The sequence below is a fragment of the Leuresthes tenuis genome, unplaced genomic scaffold, assembly GCF_036924035.1.
Source record: "Leuresthes tenuis unplaced genomic scaffold, fLeuTen1.0.hap1 SCAF_3, whole genome shotgun sequence".
Taxonomy (NCBI): Eukaryota; Metazoa; Chordata; class Actinopteri; order Atheriniformes; family Atherinopsidae; genus Leuresthes; species Leuresthes tenuis.
Window position 1 is genome coordinate 465,590 of NW_027325357.1, and position 17,908 is coordinate 483,497.

A 17,908-nucleotide genomic window follows, 5' to 3' on the forward strand; every position below is an offset into this window, starting at 1 on the left:
TCGCTTCAGAAGTAAATGAGCTGTTTGCCTAGAAGCAGAAGCGTGCGCAGTCCTGTGCCCTCCGAGGCTTTCATCCTCTGAGCTCGCTCTGCGTTCTGCCTCCAGAATGAATAAAAAGCGCTTCTCTGCTCGGAAACAGGCTGTAAACATGTGCCAGGCTGTAAAAGCAGAGCTGTGGACAACAAGTCAGTTTCACAAGTTCAAAAGACAAATCCGGTAAGGTCTCATTGTCCCATCTGTCATGTGTAAAAACCATAGTGCACGAGAGATCCTGCCCGTGACACAACTCTCCGCGCGACTGTTCTGCAGGATATCTTGTAAGAAACTTCTTTAAATCCCACTTTTTTTCCGACAGAGGCAAGAATGGCGTAATGCCGCTGCCTCCGTTTTTTCTCCTTTCCTTCAAAGCTTGAACCCCGTCCAGTGAAAATATTTCGCTCACGCACCAACCTGCAGGTGCGCGAGAGATCCTCCAGCAAACCTGAGCGCAGGAATTGGAAACGGAATTCCAGAAAGCGGTTTTAATTACCCCGTGATGTCATGCTGTCCAAACTCATTTAACAGCAGTATTTCTACTGAAGTCTTCCTCCCTCTTTCCACCGATGACTCACTCGAGCTGCCCCCCCCCACACACACACACACACACGCACGCACGCACGCGCACACACTCAGACACAGGAGCGAACACGAGGGGAAAGAAAAACGCTGCATTATGTTACTGAAGTGGACTTTTTCAGGGCTTTCACTTTCTCTAAACATCAGGGGGAGACGAGCCTCGGGTCACGTGCCAGCATCAGCCTACAGGACGTGGGGCCCCTGACTGAAAGGGCCCAAAAAGCAGCCTCGTGCATCTGCACACGAGCGTTTTGATCAGTTATTCATCAGGACTACAGCAGCTGTGATTAAACTCTCAGACTTCGCAGCTGTTTGAGGTCATTTTGACTTATTTGTGTCCATTTGCTGTAACTTTGCTCTGTTTTATGTGTTCTTTAAGTTAGATTTTGCATCTTTGCGGTGAAGCTACACCTGTCTGCATCAATCTGCCTGTTTTTCTGTTACTTCTGTGTCTCTCTGCATCTCTTCAGCCTTTTTTACTCTGGTCCTAGAACCTGGTCTCATGAAAACACCAAAAAGCATTAATACTCTGCTTTTTTTAACTTTTCCATCTACAGATAACATTTAAAACATCAAAGCTGCCAAAGTGCTGCACAGTTGAGTGAATTTATTACGAAGAACAACAGTAGTGTGAATAAAACACAACCCAGCAGACAGCAGTAAAAGACAATAAACCAGATAAAGGCAGAGCTCAGAATAAAATCATCAGACTGGAGTTAAATGACAAGCAGAGGCCTGAGAGAACAGTTCCACCGTCGCCTCGGAGCTCTGAGATGGGAAAGTTCCCCGAACCCATCACCTCGGTTTTATTTTCATTAATATGAAGAAAGTTGAGCTTAAACCAGGACTTCATGCCATTTAAATAGCTCAGCAGAGGTTTGATAGGCATGTAGACCTGTTCTGTTTCCTAAAGATGGACCCGAAGACAAAAGGACTGGACCCAAAACAGAGCCTTGGGGCACTCCATCAGGGGCATTGTTGTGGAAGAAGTTTCAAATGTGCACAAAAAAGCTTTTTTTCTGTCAGAAACTAGGATTTGAACAAAGTCAGAATCGATTCTTTGATTCTAACCACATGTTCAAGACGATAATCTGATGTTCTGCAGTTCCAAAGGTGGCAGAATGACGAGAATCAGCTGTTTGAAGCTCTTAGAAGCTCAGTCTCTGATCCACATCCAGCCTGAAACTTTATACCCGAATACCATGAGAGCTTAAAACCATCAGCGATTGGTTGGAAACAGCAACACAGGATCCAGGTTTCTCTTTTTTACAGAAGCTTCTGATGCGTTTAAATGCCTAAAACCCGCTCAGACCTACGGACCTTCAGGGCTTGGAGGTATTTATCGGCTCCGGCTCCAGGTGCATGAACCCAAAAGCTGAGCGCTCATGCTAAACCGGCTGTAAACGTGTGCACGGCTCACCTTCCATAATCTGATTATTGTCACAGAAAGTCCAACTTATCTGAAACTGATGCATGGTCAGTGGCTCTGAAACTCTGGAAGAATCAGCAGCAGGAGAAGATTCAGTTTATCTTTAAAAACAGGTCAAATAAGAGCAGCTTTTGGGTTGTTTTGAGCTTTTCATGTTGAAGTTTTCCAACCTGTGAGTTTTCCTGACCTCTGACCGACTCCTCGTCCATCGACCGGACGCCTGAACCGAGGCGCTGAGGACAGAGAAGGTCGGAGAAAAAAGGACGAAGAAGTCCAACCGCTGGCACCGTTAGGGTTGATTCTTTCCTGCTTTTCTTAAAAACATGCAATAAATGGCAGAAAGTTTGCTTTTATTCTGCTTTTATTCTGAGTTTTTAATTCAAATGCAACTAACCACAAGCTTTGGAACATTATAATAAAATATCATATAAAACACTTAATTATCCACATTTGCATTAAAATGATAAATAAAAAGGTAAAATAGTAGCTGCTCACTCTGACCTCACATTTATTCACAGAAATCAGATGAAACTAATCTGTGAAATCACCAGGAACTGAGAGTTGGTATTTGGAGGAGCTCCGGTCCAACTTGCAGGTTTCATGGCGTCATGTGACGTCATCAAAGAGCTATTTCCTGCAGATATAAATGTGATAAACTGCTGAATCCTCCTTTAAAGCTGCAGCTGCTGAATCTGTTCGTGTCTCTCTGAGCTTTTCTTGCTGATGTTTGAATCATTTTGTTTCTCTCTCTGATTCTTTGGCTCAGTTTCATTCCTCTGCTTTTCTTTGTTTCTCTGCATTCTTTTCAGCTATTTCTGGTGTCTGTTTTGTAGCTTTTTGAGGTCATTTTGTGTCTCTTTGCTGCTCGTTTGCATTTGTCATCATTTCCCAACAGCTTTAATGATCGTTAAATGATAAATTTAATGACATTTTTAGATGTTTTTCTGTCTCAGGTTTTATTTCGGGAGCAGAAGGAAAGCTGCAACCTTTCGGAGGATCAGAGCTGATAAACTGCAGCTGTTCTCTCATAAAACAATAATCTAATCTCATCGAGAACAACACGAATCTGAAATGTTGTTTTTAAATGTTCAAACTCCAATTTGCTGCAGTTTTAGGAGAAAAGATTCAAAACCAGGCAAAAGAGAGCAGATATTTTCTAAAATGACGTTTGAAATGATGGTTTTTAAAAGAGAAAGGTTGATTCTCTCATTTTCACGGGCTGCAGACGGTTCTCTCTTCACTTTAGTTTGTTTTTCTTGGATTTAATCAGCACCAAAGACAAAACTTCAGAAAAATCCAGTCACACTTTACAGTTTTTAATTTTCCTTCCTCGGTGGAGGACGGGGGTCTTGGTTCTGACTCCAGCAGCCTTTGCCAGTTTAATTTATGATGCCACAAGCAGCGCCAGCCCGGTCCATAAATTTAGCCCAGACCAAGCTTTAGGAATAATTAGCAGCCAGAGGAGTTGGGTTCAAACCCGGAGCTCTTGGCAGCGGTGAGGCTCTCTGGTGGTTTGTAACTGGAGCTGGTTCTGGTTCTGGTTCTGTGTTTGTCTTTCCCTCTCTGTTCTCCTGACTCGTGTCTTTCAGCTTTGAATGACGACATGATGGATGAACAGAAGCGATTGGATTAAACGAGGCTGCCGCGGATCAGATGTAAACCCGAGCCGAAGAAGCCAACTGGTCGGAGCAGCTGAAGGATGCGAGCGATGGAGTCGAGGCAACAGATTTATGTCGTCTGTGGGAGAAACCTGCAGCAGAGTAACGCATCGACACTGCATTCACAACGAGATCTGCTGGAAGTGTCCTGATCAACAGTTTCAGAGTTTTTCTTTGGACATTTTCTGCTTTTTCCCTCATCTTCAGTCTTTGTTCCTGAGCATTTTCAGTGTTTTTTCTTTGTTCAGCCACTTAACTCTGACCTTTGACCCATTCAGGCAGAAAAAAGGCTCCTAACTCAAGGGATGAACCAGTGTTGTGTCGACACAGAACAGACAACTTAGCAAAGTTAAAGGCAGCCCACATCCAAAGAAGAGCTTTGGGATGTCCTTCAAGAAGCCTGGAGAACTATTCCTGAAGACTCCTTAAAGAAATGACAGAAAGCTTGTCTCAGAGGGTTCAGGCTGTGTTGGAGAATAAAGGAGCTCAGACCAGAGATTCACTTTAAAGCTGCTGAGAACTGATAAAAACTCTGTTTCTGCCTCAGATTCTGGGTTTATGTTCATGTTTGATCAGGTTTCAGTAAAACTTTGCAGCTTTTTTTCAGTTTTCCTGGAAACATAAAGAAATTATGGCTGGATCAGGACTTCTATAAACTTAATGTTTCTCAGACGTTTCTCTGCCTTCGTGTCACAGCAAACATCACGAGGGTGGAAGTAAGTCATTGGATCTTCATCGTATCTTTGTTTAGGAACCAAATCTACGCAGTTATGGTCTCAGAAAAGTAATTTGTTGCTGTTTAAACCCCCAAAGATGATGAGCTGTGGAAGGTATCAGATTCTTTTGGGTGAAAAACATGATGTTTGTGGTGTTTTTTCTTTTAATCAGTTACACACAGCATCAAATATAAAAAAGTATAACAGAAAAGCAAGAATACATAAATCATATGGAACAAACTACTTTAATGAGACATCTTGAGCCGCTCCGTAATGTTTCCTGTTTCATTTTGAAGATAAATTTAGTTTCTTTCTCTGGTTTGATGTCTTCGGTGCTTGATATGAATCGGTTTCTGTTCTTTGGAAGAAATAAACCTGCCTTGTTTTCATTGTGGTGAAAGAGTAAACACAGCAGGGGCCCCAAGGCTTTATTTCAGGCTGTGTATATGTGGAGGCACTTCCTGTATCTGAGGAAACTGAGAGGAGCGCTGATATATAAACACATCCTTCAGCAGAGGCTGAACCGCCGCATTCAGCCCAGAAAACGTTGAGCGCAGCAGATCGGGAGCCGCTTCGGAGGAAATGTTGTTTTCACTCTGCAGCCCTGGTTCAACTGGCTTTTAGGACCCAAGAACCCAGCCTGAAAGTCTTCTTTCTGAGCTTCAGACATGAAGGACGGATCCCAGCCGGAGTCAAAGCGCGAGCATCGAGTCACATGGCGTCTGATTGCAGCCAACTGACAAACAAACACACAGAAACTCCCTCATGCTCGAAGGAGCTTTGTTTTGCTCTGGAGAATTTCAGCTCCACACGGACGGATTAACTTTGACACTGTTATCAACAATCAGCATTTTCACATCAACAGATTTACGGATTACAGAAACCGGCCCACGTCTGAAGTCTCCGTCAGGTCCAAGCTCCCCGTGACCTGCACCCGCCGCCTGAAAGTCGTCAGATCAGAGTTCCTGCGGCCGGTGTTTACAGATCATATCTGGATGAAGACGTATCCCAACCATAACCCTAACCCTAAACCTTAACCCAACCCAACCCTAAACCTATCCCTACCCTAACCCTACCAATAACCATAACCATAACCCTAAACCTTAACCCAACCCTAAACCTAATCCAGCCATAGCCATAACCCAACCCACCATAACCCTAAACCTTAACCCAACCCAACCCTAAACCTATCCCTACCCTAACCCTACCAATAACCATAACCATAACCATAACCCTAAACCTTAACCCAACCCTAAACCTAATCCAGCCATAACCCAACCCACCATAACCCTAAACCTATCCCTAACAATAACCATAACCATAACCATAACCTTAAACCTTAACCCTAAACCTATCCCAGCCATAACTCCAACCATAACCCAGCCCTAACCCTAACCCAGCCCTAACCCTAAACCTAAACCTAAACCTAAACCTAAACCTAAACCTAACCCTAAGAATGGCCTCCACCAACTGAAGAGTGCTGCTCCCTCTGTGGTTCTTCTCACACATTTTCCTGATAAAACCAATTCAATTAACAGTCCCAACAGTGTGGAAATACACCTTCATTTGCATTTTATTCTGTAGATTCAATATTTTGTTGCAATAAATTTAAACCTAAAATAATGATCTTTGATACTTCTGTTCTTAGCCATGAATGAAGATTTTTATAGTCAATTAATCATTAGAAGACACATTTAAGCTTTCACATCTACAGCCATCAACCTCTGAAAACTAAATCTGTAAAGAAATTATTCTGGTTCAAGGGTAGAAATATGAATAATTACCTTTAAAGGGGAACTATTCTGCTAGTTTCAATCATAAGACTCACAGTAGTTTCATGTGATTCACAGTTAAAATATGTTTATATGTTCTTATAGCGGCCCTCAGTTCAGCCTCCTGTCCCTTTAAGAAGCCCCTCCCTAAAAGCCCACTCTCCTGTGATTGGCCAGCTTCCAGAAGCCTGCTGAGGGTCAGCACCTGTGCTTAAAGCCTGAGCTTTTGGCTCATATTGAATTCCTCCTCTAAGTTTCATGCCTCGCGCCTGTTTGGGTTTGTTTTTGTGTAACTAAAAGCAGGAACAGGAAACTCCAGCTGGACTTTTGGCTGTTCTGTCTTTATTAAACACAAATTATTTTAGCCCTCATTTTACATAATGCATGTCCATAATGTAGACTTTTGGAGACCAAATTTACATTTCAAATTCTCATTAAAAATCCCGAAGTGACAGACTTTTACTTTTTTATATTTTTTATAATTTATAGTAAAATTTAAAACAAACATTGAGCCCATTTTTGTCTTTCAGTGGACAAAGACCAGCTCCAAAACTAACTGAAGAGTGACTTTAACAGGGACTTTTAGCTGAAGTAAAACCATTTTACATCTGACAGAAATACAGTTTCTGTTCATTTTATCTTCAAACAGCAACATTTTGTCCTTATGTGGAATAATTCCACATATACAACCAAAAATATCTCCAAAAAGGTTGGACAGGAGCAACTGTTGTGCAGAAAGGAGCAGTCGGACTCACCTTTGCAGCCTCTGATGGGGAATTTATCAACAGGAACATGTTACACAGCAGTGATAAGACTCCCTTCCACACTACAAACTAAAAAGAAACAGCAGGAGGAACATGTTGAAACTAATCAGCTTAATTAGATCAGATTAGATTCATACTTTATTCATCCCACATGGAGGAATTTACTTGTTACAGCAGCATAAAAGAAAGAGTAGTAAACACTACAGAATTAAAAAGGGCAGAAACACAAAAAACAGAAAGAAATATCTATAACCTGCACAATAAACCAGAAAACAATCAACCACGTCAGACACAGTGGTGGAGCCTCACAAACTGGTCCGTTGGTCCACTTCCATGTTCTCCATCTTCACTCTGAGCAGTGAAGGCTGGATGGTGATAAAAGCACTGGAGAAGTAAAAAAACATGACCCTCACAGTGCTCCTGCTGTCCTCCAGGTGTAGCAGGGATCTGTGCAGCATGTAGATCATCCACCCCAATCCCAGGCTGGTAAGCAAACTGCAGGGGGCCCAGCTGAGTGCCCACCGGTCGCAGGATGGTCCTCTCCATGGTCTTCAACAGGTGAGAAGTCAAGGTAACAGGCCTGAAGTGGTTAGCAGGCCTGAAGTGGTGATGCTCCTTGGGACGCAACGTCTTAGGTACCGGGACCACGCAGGAGGTCTTCCACAGGGCGGGACTTTCTCCAGGCGACAGTGTGGATCTGATCTGTGGCAGCAGCAGCGTCTGTGGCAGCAGCGTCTGTGGCAGCAGCGTCTGTGGCAGCAGCGGCGTCTGTGGCAGCAGCAGCGTCTGTGGCAGCAGCGGCGTCTGTGGCAGCAGCAGCGTCTGTGGCAGCAGCGGCGTCTGTGGCAGCAGCGGCGTCTGTGGCAGCAGCAGCGTCTGTGGCAGCAGCGTCTGTGGCAGCAGCAGCGTCTGTGGCAGCAGCGTCTGTGGCAGCAGCAACGTTTGTGGCAGCAGCGTCTGTGGCAGCAGCGTCTGTGGCAGCAGCAGCGTTTGTGGCAGCAGCGTCTGTGGCAGCAGCGTCTGTGGCAGCAGCAGCGTCTGTGGCAGCAGCGTCTGTGGCAGCAGCAGCGTTTGTGGCAGCAGCGTCTGTGGCAGCAGCGTCTGTGGCAGCAGCGTCTGTGGCAGCAGCAGCGTTTGTGGCAGCAGCGTCTGTGGCAGCAGCGTCTGTGGCAGCAGCATCTGTGGCAGCAGCGTCTGTGGCAGCAGCGTCTGTGGCAGCAGCGTCTTTGGCAGCAGCGTCTGTGGCAGCAGCGTCTGTGGCAGCAGCAGCGTCTGTGGCAGCAGCAGCGTCTGTGGCAGCAGCAGCGTCTGTGGCAGCAGCGTCTGTGGCAGCAGCGTCTGTGGCAGCAGCGTCTGTGGCAGCAGCGTCTGTGGCAGCAGCAGCGTCTGTGGCAGCAGCGTCTGTGGCAGCAGCGTCTGTGGCAGCAGCAGCGTCTGTGGCAGCAGCGTCTGTGGCAGCAGCGTCTGTGGCAGCAGCGTCTGTGGCAGCAGCAGCATCTGTGGCAGCAGCGTCTGTGGCAGCAGCGTCTGTGGCAGCAGCGTCTGTGGCAGCAGCAGCGTCTGTGGCAGCAGCGTCTGTGGCAGCAGCGTCTGTGGCAGCAGCGTCTGTGGAAGAGCGAGTAAGAGCTAACATGTCAGAGGGCTGATTCTGCTCTTTTATTATAGGTTTGGACATATTAGTCATAGGTCCAGGTTCATGTTCCTGATAGATGGTTCAGACTCACTTTCACTGGAACAGCAGCAGGTTACAGGGGCTGCTGTCATTCAGACTAAAGCTTCTTTAAGATGAGATCTCTGAATCTAAGGTCGGTGACTCTGACCTTCCCTGGTCTGCGAGTTTAATTCAGTCTTAACTTTATTGATACCTCAGCTGATGGAGACACTTTTTTATCAGGTACATTTTAAAAGCTCCTCTCGGTCCATATACTTTTTTTATCCAAATTCTGCCACACTTCTGCCTCTGGGTGTGACGGCGCTGCTGTCTATGTTGCCCCCCCCCCCCACAGACTGCACTGGTTCTTCCCCACACCTCCTTGAATGGCATTACTCAATGTTGTAAAACTAGTGTCACATGACTAGTTTTACAACGGTTTCAGTCCAACAGGTCCAGCAGGGAAACCGTCCATCCCTCTCCAGCTCCTCCTGGGGATCTTGAGGTGTTCCCAGGTCAGATGGGATGTATAATCCCTGCAGTGGGTTCTGGTTCTGACCCGGGGCCTCCTCCCAGGAGGCATCCTAACCAGAGGAACCACCTCCACCCCCGGACGGTGGAGCTCCTCCCCCTATCTCTAAGGCTGAGCCCAGCCCCCTCTGAAGGAAACTCATTTCAGCCGCTTGTAGCAGCTGACAGCAGAACATTCCCAGTCTTTAGCTAACTCTGCTGGAACATTAGCCTCAGATATAGTTTATCCACTGGGCTCTTATATCCTCTGAGGCTGCTGCTGGATGGAAGATGCATGCTCCTCAGTGCAGCTGACAGCAGAACATTTCCACCAGAAGCTGGCTTCATCCGTCCAGCAGGGTGGATGTGAGTGGGCGGGGCTTAGCAGAGGAGGCGGGGCCAACTTAAGGAGTGACTACTTTAGAAATGAAAATCAGAACGGCTCGTTAAAGGAGGAACTTTCACACAAAGGGAACTAAATAAATCCCAGGGTTGTGTTTTGGGGAGTTTTACACCTGCTGGTGACCTCAGACGCCCTGATATATGCTCCCAGGAGCAGGAAGAAGGAGTTTTACTGAATATGACACCTTTAAAGTCCATGTCCTTTACTTTCTCTGACTTTCTTTGAAGGGAAACAGAAAACCTGCATCCACAGATAAGAAAGGCTTCAGAGACAGAAAGTGCTGTTTCCTTGTGTGACCTGATGTGATTGCATCCAACTGAGGAGCAGCAAACCTCCAACACATTTCCTCTGTTTACAGCTCATTCTCCGCTTGTTTTGGTGAAACGGTTCTTTAAGATGCCAACAATTATCCCTTGTTGTTCAGATCAGTTTAGCTTCATCTGCTGAGAGTTAGCGCTGTGTTTGTGTAAGAAACAGACCTGTGCGTGTTCACCAGGTCTAGCTGCTGCTCACAGACAGATGTGCGTGTTCACCAGGTCTAGCTGCGCCTCACAGACAGATGTGCGTGTTCACCAGGTCTAGCTGCTGCTCTCAGACAGATGTGCGTGTTCACCAGGTCTAGCTGCTGCTCTCAGACAGATGTGCGTGTTCACCAGGTCTAGCTGCTGCTCTCAGACAGATGTGCGTGTTCACCAGGTCTAGCTGCTGCTCACAGACAGATGTGCGTGTTCACCAGGTCTAGCTGCTGCTCTCAGACAGATGTGCGTGTTCACCAGGTCTAGCTGCTGCTCACAGACAGATGTGCGTGTTCACCAGGTCTAGCTGCGCCTCACAGACAGATGTGCGTGTTCACCAGGTCTAACTGCTGCTCTCAGACAGATGTGCGTGTTCACCAGGTCTAGCTGCTGCTCTCAGACAGATGTGCGTGTTCACCAGGTCTAGCTGCTGCTCACAGACAGATGTGCGTGTTCACCAGGTCTAGCTGCTGCTCTCAGACAGATGTGCGTGTTCACCAGGTCTAGCTGCTGCTCACAGACAGATGTGCGTGTTCACCAGGTCTAGCTGCTGCTCTCAGACAGATGTGCGTGTTCACCAGGTCTAGCTGCTGCTCACAGACAGATGTGCGTGTTCACCAGGTCTAGCTGCTGCTCTCAGACAGATGTGCGTGTTCACCAGGTCTAGCTGCTGCTCTCAGACAGATGTGCGTGTTCACCAGGTCTAGCTGCTGCTCTCAGACAGATGTGCGTGTTCACCAGGTCTAACTGCTGCTCTCAGACAGATGTGCGTGTTCACCAGGTCTAGCTGCGCCTCACAGACAGATGTGCGTGTTCACCGGGTCTAGCTGCTGCTCACAGACAGATGTGCGTGTTCACCAGGTCTAGCTGCTGCTCTCAGACAGATGTGCGTGTTCACCAGGTCTAGCTGCTGCTCTCAGACAGATGTGCGTGTTCACCAGGTCTAGCTGCTGCTCTCAGACAGATGTGCGTGTTCACCAGGTCTAGCTGCGCCTCACAGACAGATGTGCGTGTTCACCAGGTCTAGCTGCTGCTCTCAGACAGATGTGCGTGTTCACCAGGTCTAGCTGCTGCTCTCAGACAGATGTGCGTGTTCACCAGGTCTAGCTGCTGCTCTCAGACAGATGTGCGTGTTCACCAGGTCTAGCTGCTGCTCTCAGACAGATGTGCGTGTTCACCAGGTCTAGCTGCTGCTCTCAGACAGATGTGCGTGTTCACCAGGTCTAGCTGCTGCTCACAGACAGATGTGCGTGTTCACCAGGTCTAGCTGCTGCTCACAGACAGATGTGCGTGTTCACCAGGTCTAGCTGCTGCTCACAGACAGATGTGCGTGTTCACCAGGTCTAGCTGCTGCTCACAGACAGATGTGCGTGTTCACCAGGTCTAGCTGCTGCTCACAGACAGATGTGCGTGTTCACCAGGTCTAGCTGCTGCTCACAGACAGATGTGCGTGTTCACCAGGTCTAGCTGCTGCTCACAGACAGATGTGCGTGTTCACCAGGTCTAGCTGCTGCTCTCAGACAGATGTGCGTGTTCACCAGGTCTAGCTGCTGCTCTCAGACAGATGTGCGTGTTCACCAGGTCTAGCTGCTGCTCACAGACAGATGTGCGTGTTCACCAGGTCTAGCTGCTGCTCTCAGACAGATGTGCGTGTTCACCAGGTCTAGCTGCTGCTCACAGACAGATGTGCGTGTTCACCAGGTCTAGCTGCTGCTCACAGACAGATGTGCGTGTTCACCAGGTCTAGCTGCTGCTCTCAGACAGATGTGCGTGTTCACCAGGTCTAGCTGCTGCTCTCAGACAGATGTGCGTGTTCACCAGGTCTAGCTGCTGCTCTCAGACAGATGTGCGTGTTCACCAGGTCTAGCTGCTGCTCTCAGACAGATGTGCGTGTTCACCAGGTCTAGCTGCTGCTCTCAGACAGATGTGCGTGTTCACCAGGTCTAGCTGCTGCTCTCAGACAGATGTGCGTGAGCTCCGAGGCGATGCGGCCGGGCGTTAAACTCAGACCGAACAGGCACAGAATGCCAATGAATCTGGATGCTGTCACTGAGCCACTTTGCACTGGTTGCTCTGTGGTTTCCTTGCATCTCTGAATGTTTTCTGTCCCTTTATGGAAGCTTTTTTGTGGTTTAAATGTCATTCTGGGTCTTGCTGAAGTTATTATTAGCCTCACATTAACAGTTTTTGTGTGTTATTGACGGCTTTTGTCTCTTTTTGGTTGATTTTTGTCATTCCAAAGTCAGTTTATTCAGCAGAACACTTCTTTCTGGAGGATTTTAAAAGCAGGATTTGACTTTTTCTCCACTTCAGAAGATGAAAAGCTTCATTTCCACTGTTATTTCTGCTGTTTTTGCCGTGAACGAAGCCCCCCTCCTCAGAGAGGACCACATCAATGCTATCCCCAGCAGAAACACTGCAGCACCTCCACAGAGCCCTGATCTGACACCAGCTCTGCTCCCCATCTTGTGGTTTTTGGACCAACTTGAAACTGATCCTGGTGGCAGCGAACAAGCTGCTGCATTTACTGCTCGCACCAGATGCTCTTCCACTGCCCCCTTTAGGCTAATATAAGCCGGAGCTTCCTTGTGGAACAAATTGAGAACATCCAGTCCGCGGTGAGGAGTTTACAGGTTACAGATGGCCAAACAATGTGACACGAATCCCTTCGAGCGTCTTTTTATTAGTTTCCTCGTGGGGAAGGCTCCCTGAGCAGAGGAGGAACTCTTTGGACTGACAGAGCAGGAAGGTGGAGCGGCCCAAACATGGGAAGTGTGGCAGTTCTGGACTGTAAAGGTGACCTTCGCAGCGCTGGAAACAGGGGTTAAAACAGAGGTAGAAACGGGTTAAAACAGAGGTAGAAACAGGGGTTAAAACAGAGGTAGAAACGGGTTAAAACAGAGGTGGAAACAGGGGTTAAAACAGAGGTAGAAACAGGGGTTAAAACAGAGGTAGAAACAGGGGTTAAAACAGAGGTGGAAACAGGGGTTAAAACAGAGGTAGAAACAGGGGTTAAAACAGAGGTGGAAACAGGGGTTAAAACAGAGGTGGAAACAGGGGTTAAAACAGAGGTGGAAACAGGGGTTAAAACAGAGGTGGAAACAGGGGTTAAAACAGAGGTAGAAACAGGGGTTAAAACAGAGGTGGAAACAGGGGTTAAAACAGAGGTAGAAACAGGGGTTAAAACAGAGGTGGAAACAGGGGTTAAAACAGAGGTGGAAACAGGGGTTAAAACAGAGGTGGAAACAGGGGTTAAAACAGAGGTGGAAACAGGGGTTAAAACAGAGGTGGAAACAGGGGTTAAAACAGAGGTAGAAACAGGGGTTAAAACAGAGGTGGAAACAGGGGTTAAAACAGAGGTGGAAACAGGGGTTAAAACAGAGGTAGAAACAGGGGTTAAAACAGAGGTAGAAACAGGGGTTAAAACAGAGGTGGAAACAGGGGTTAAAACAGAGGTGGAAACAGGGGTTAAAACAGAGGTAGAAACAGGGGTTAAAACAGAGGTGGAAACAGGCCGAACACATTCACTCAGCTGGGAAACAGGGGTTAAAACAGAGGTAGAAACAGGGGTTAAAACAGAGGTGGAAACAGGGGTTAAAACAGAGGTGGAAACAGGGGTTAAAACAGAGGTGGAAACAGGGGTTAAAACAGAGGTAGAAACAGGGGTTAAAACAGAGGTAGAAACAGGGGTTAAAACAGAGGTAGAAACAGGGGTTAAAACAGAGGTGGAAACAGGGGTTAAAACAGAGGTGGAAACAGGGGTTAAAACAGAGGTAGAAACAGGGGTTAAAACAGAGGTGGAAACAGGGGTTAAAACAGAGGTAGAAACAGGGGTTAAAACAGAGGTAGAAACAGGGGTTAAAACAGAGGTGGAAACAGGGGTTAAAACAGAGGTGGAAACAGGGGTTAAAACAGAGGTAGAAACAGGGGTTAAAACAGAGGTGGAAACAGGGGTTAAAACAGAGGTAGAAACAGGGGTTAAAACAGAGGTAGAAACAGGGGTTAAAACAGAGGTGGAAACAGGGGTTAAAACAGAGGTGGAAACAGGGGTTAAAACAGAGGTAGAAACAGGGGTTAAAACAGAGGTAGAAACAGGGGTTAAAACAGAGGTAGAAACAGGGGTTAAAACAGAGGTGGAAACAGGGGTTAAAACAGAGGTGGAAACAGGGGTTAAAACAGAGGTAGAAACAGGGGTTAAAACAGAGGTGGAAACAGGGGTTAAAACAGAGGTGGAAACAGGGGTTAAAACAGAGGTAGAAACAGGGGTTAAAACAGAGGTGGAAACAGGGGTTAAAACAGAGGTAGAAACAGGGGTTAAAACAGAGGTAGAAACAGGGGTTAAAACAGAGGTGGAAACAGGGGTTAAAACAGAGGTGGAAACAGGGGTTAAAACAGAGGTAGAAACAGGGGTTAAAACAGAGGTGGAAACAGGGGTTAAAACAGAGGTGGAAACAGGGGTTAAAACAGAGGTGGAAACAGGGGTTAAAACAGAGGTGGAAACAGGGGTTAAAACAGAGGTGGAAACAGGGGTTAAAACAGAGGTAGAAACAGGGGTTAAAACAGAGGTAGAAACAGGGGTTAAAACAGAGGTGGAAACAGGGGTTAAAACAGAGGTGGAAACAGGGGTTAAAACAGAGGTGGAAACAGGGGTTAAAACAGAGGTGGAAACAGGGGTTAAAACAGAGGTGGAAACAGGGGTTAAAACAGAGGTGGAAACAGGGGTTAAAACAGAGGTGGAAACAGGGGTTAAAACAGAGGTGGAAACAGGGGTTAAAACAGAGGTGGAAACAGGGGTTAAAACAGAGGTAGAAACAGGGGTTAAAACAGAGGTAGAAACAGGGGTTAAAACAGAGGTGGAAACAGGGGTTAAAACAGAGGTGGAAACAGGGGTTAAAACAGAGGTAGAAACAGGGGTTAAAACAGAGGTGGAAACAGGGGTTAAAACAGAGGTGGAAACAGGGGTTAAAACAGAGGTGGAAACAGGGGTTAAAACAGAGGTGGAAACAGGGGTTAAAACAGAGGTGGAAACAGGGGTTAAAACAGAGGTGGAAACAGGGGTTAAAACAGAGGTGGAAACAGGGGTTAAAACAGAGGTAGAAACAGGGGTTAAAACAGAGGTGGAAACAGGGGTTAAAACAGAGGTAGAAACAGGGGTTAAAACAGAGGTAGAAACAGGGGTTAAAACAGAGGTGGAAACAGGGGTTAAAACAGAGGTGGAAACAGGGGTTAAAACAGAGGTGAAAACAGGGGTTAAAACAGAGGTGGAAACAGGGGTTAAAACAGAGGTGGAAACAGGGGTTAAAACAGAGGTGGAAACAGGGGTTAAAACAGAGGTGGAAACAGTGGTTAAAACAGAGGTGGAAACAGGGGTTAAAACAGAGGTAGAAACAGGGGTTAAAACAGAGGTAGAAACAGGGGTTAAAACAGAGGTGGAAACAGGGGTTAAAACAGAGGTGGAAACAGGGGTTAAAACAGAGGTGGAAACAGGGGTTAAAACAGAGGTGGAAACAGGGGTTAAAACAGAGGTGGAAACAGGGGTTAAAACAGAGGTGGAAACAGGGGTTAAAACAGAGGTGGAAACAGGGGTTAAAACAGAGGTGGAAACAGGGGTTAAAACAGAGGTGGAAACAGGGGTTAAAACAGAGGTGGAAACAGGGGTTAAAACAGAGGTAGAAACAGGGGTTAAAACAGAGGTAGAAACAGGGGTTAAAACAGAGGTGGAAACAGGGGTTAAAACAGAGGTGGAAACAGGGGTTAAAACAGAGGTGGAAACAGGGGTTAAAACAGAGGTGGAAACAGGGGTTAAAACAGAGGTGGAAACAGGGGTTAAAACAGAGGTAGAAACAGGGGTTAAAACAGAGGTGGAAACAGGGGTTAAAACAGAGGTGGAAACAGGGGTTAAAACAGAGGCTTTATGGATTTGGTATATTTATATATAAATATATTTATATTAGATATAACATGAGCACAAACTGGTGAAACAAAGCTTTAAATCGAGCATAAATGAATAAAAAGGCTTGTTGTGTTCAGACTTGGTTTCTTCTTCTTTGCTCTGATCTCTGATCTCTGACCTCTGATCTGTGATCTGTGATCTCTGATCAATGATCTCTGATCTCTGATCTGTGATCTGTGATCTGTGATCTCTGATCTCTGATCAATGATCTGTGATCTGTGATCTCTGATCTCTGATCTCTGATGATATCCTGATGCATGAAGCTTGAACTTTCACATGAAACTGACTGAGCTTTGAAGGCCTCACCTGTTTGACCCCCCCGCCCCTCTGCAGCCTCCCTTTGCAGCACATGGCGCTTGTGTTGCCTGGCACGCCAACGCCGGCTGTTTATTTTCTCTGGGATACGTTTTCTGGAGCTCTCTGCCAGAGACAATATTATGCTGGAAACATACAGGTATTAACTGTAAAGATTTCAGATGGTCTCTGTGCACAGAGAGCAGACTGTGTGTGAACAGCCTGCTGTTAATGCAGCACATGGGGGGGGCGCTCGCTCACTAATAATCCCTCCTGCCTCCGCCCATCGCTCTGTCTCAGCCCAGGTGATTTCCAGCCACCTCTCTCATTCATCTTCCCCGCCGTTGGTTTCAACGTGACGTTCATTTCACGCTCATTTCCTGCCGCCTCGCTCGGCTCTTCAAGGCCGGCCTTTCATTCACGGCTGGGATCTGCTAAACAGCCTCTTATGCGCTGACCTTTGGCGGGAGGGGGGCCGCGGAGACAAACAGCGCCCAGCAGGACGTAAATGATGATGGATCTGTTCTGGCAGGCTGCGGGCTTCGGTTACGCAGATCTGCTGTTACACACTGTGGGACTGTCACCACAACACCAGACCCACTGTTGGACTGCTCATCACTGCAGGAACTGAGCCGAAAAGCTGCTTCGCATGAATAAATCATCCAGAGGAGGGTGGGGAATCCAACCAGAGATAACCAACTCACTTTTGGGCCCCTTCGTGGTCATCTGCTTTTCTTTTTGGTCATTTTTCACCAATTTCTGGTCGTTTTGAGTCCCTTTAAAGGGGAACTCCGGTATTTTTAAACCTTATTTCTGGCATGAAATACGTTCATCTGCTCACTGAGAACAGTTTGGTGAAAGTCGGCGTCCTTCAGAAGATATTTAGATAACTGGAGATCCATATAACGGAGTGAACGGGGCTTAGAGGATGCAGCCTCTAAATAAGGCATTATCTGTCTTTATTTCACCAATACTTTAAGAAGAATGAATGAATGAACGTGTGCTATAGCTCTGTTAGCTCATAGCTGCTGTTAGCTCATAGCTGCTGTTAGCTCATAGCTGCTGTTAGCTCATAGCTGCTGTTAGCTCATAGCTCTGTTAGCTCATATCTGCTGTTAGCTCATAGCTCTGTTAGCTCATAGCTGCTGTTAGCTCATAGCTCGGTTAGCTCATGGCTCTGTTAGCTCATAGCTCTGTTAGCTCATAGCTGCTGTTAGCTCATAGCTGCTGTTAGCTCATAGCTCTGTTAGCTCATAGCTGCTGTTAGCTCATAGCTCTGTTAGCTCATAGCTGCTGTTAGCTCATAGCTCTGTTAGCTCATAGCTGCTGTTAGCTCATAGCTGCTGTTAGCTCACAGCTCTGTTAGCTCATAGCTGCTGTTAGCTCATAGCTCTGTTAGCTCATAGCTCTGTTAGCTCATAGCTCTGTTAGCTCATAGCTGCTGTTAGCTCATAGCTGCTGTTAGCTCATAGCTCTGTTAGCTCATAGCTGCTGTTATGTGGCTACTTGCAGCTATAGGAGAGCTAACGGAGGGAATTTAGAACCTTTGATAAAAAAAAAGTAGGAACAAAAACATATTCTTTAATCACACCAAAACCCAAACTTTTATCCTTAAAAGTTAATCAGCA